At 39.1% G+C, this 1,693-nt stretch overlaps 1 pseudogene; it reads right to left on the bottom strand.

The window, feature by feature from the left end:
• Positions 1 to 241: 241 nt before the first annotated feature.
• LOC140810861 (scarecrow-like protein 14) lies at positions 242 to 1,381 on the bottom strand (annotated as a pseudogene).
• Between the last annotated feature and the right edge of the window lie 312 nt (positions 1,382 to 1,693).

Genomic DNA, 1,693 nt, shown 5'->3' with positions numbered 1-1,693 from the left:
ACAGTCCGATTACATATGTCAAATACAAATTTATTTTCTTTGGCAAAAAAAAAGAAGCGGATAATTATGAATATATCTCCATTTCATATATCTTTACATATGTCAAATATACAAGTCGGTTTATTTTTCACACATATTTAAAATATCATTGAAAATTAAATATTTATAATATTAATTCAAGAAATACTTGTTTGAAAAAGTTTAGAAAAGAAACGAATCGGACATGGATTTTAATATCAATTTCCTCGAAACTCATTTTTGTATAGGCTTCCAACAAGAAAGGGCGTACATAACCCTGCCTTTCCACCCTTGCAGCATCCATTCACTATCTTCTTCCAAGGAAAAACAACTGTGGTAACCTTTACACACTTTAGTCTTCACTTCTTTCAGTATTTCACGATTCAATGGTAACTGTCTGAACCCAGCCCTTAAGTCCCTCAGTATGCCATTGCTTGTAATCTTCGCCCTCTCGACCCTTTTCAATCCCTTGCAAGCTACGACATTCATCACCTCCCTTCCAAGCATCTCCCTCTCGAGCATCAACCGGTCTTGATACTCCCGTGGAATCGTTGCCTCAAGCAAATCAAAGAACGATGAGTAATGATTCAAAGCCTCCGAGAACCTAGTCATGAAAAACGGGGTGTTGTATGTCTCGTTGATCACTCCATGTACAAAAAGATCCAGGTTAATTTTCTTGACAAGTTTGAGGACACTATCCCACGGGCTATTCACACCTGCGGATTCATCAGGCACATGATGCAGCCTGTACAAGCAATTAACAACCACCATTTCATCTCTTTCAATTTTGAGATCCTCCATACAAATATTCTCCCACTTTTTAGCTATGGCATTATACTCAAAAGGGACATTAAATCTCTTGCAGTACCTCATCAAACGACGACATTTCTACTCCACCCTCTCAGTCGGCTTGAATCCTAGCTGATGAAATCAATGCCCGTTATTTTCAACCGAGGAGCGCCTCCCGGCCTCAATGACACGCCTTGGATCAAACAAGGCCATTGAAAACCTTAAAGGATCCCGAAATCAATAATATGAACACTTGATGCCATCCTCGTGTACCTCCCTATCGAATTGTTTGTGAATATGTTCGACATCCTCGTAAAGGGACATGACTCCACATATATTTGATAAGATTTCAACAACTCGGACGTGGGGATTCACCTCGCAGCAAAAGCTGTATTCAGAGCCGACCCCGTTCCGGCCATTCTTGCCTCAAGGGCATTACAAAAGCAATGCGCCAATCTCTGGTTTGCATCGCCATAAGGAGAATAGTACCGCCTGATCTGCTTGAGTATTTCTTCGCCACCTATTATGTTGAAGATCGATACAGCTTTCACACAACGATTTAGAAAATTCATTAGGTCGACAACTGTGCAATAAAAATTTACGTCGACAACTGCAACAAATATATCAAGGATACTTCTTTAAAAACAGAATACTTCTTCAAGCAATCAGTGGTGTCTCCAACCATTCGTCCCTTCCCTTTCCTTCCATCGTTTGATTTGGGGATTAGGGTTATTGTACATGTAACGCTCTCGACAGGTTGAATAAAATAATAGCAGGAATTTAAAATTTTACTTAGAGGGAAGAAGAAGTTAAAAATAATTTCTTGACATGAACATAATCCCAATATATTTACAACCAAAAGTATATACGGGATCAATAGAGTATC

The sequence above is a fragment of the Primulina eburnea genome, chromosome 13 (genome assembly GCF_022965805.1).
Source record: "Primulina eburnea isolate SZY01 chromosome 13, ASM2296580v1, whole genome shotgun sequence".
NCBI classification, from domain to species: domain Eukaryota; kingdom Viridiplantae; phylum Streptophyta; class Magnoliopsida; order Lamiales; family Gesneriaceae; genus Primulina; species Primulina eburnea.
This window is presented reverse-complemented; position numbering and strand designations above follow the sequence as displayed.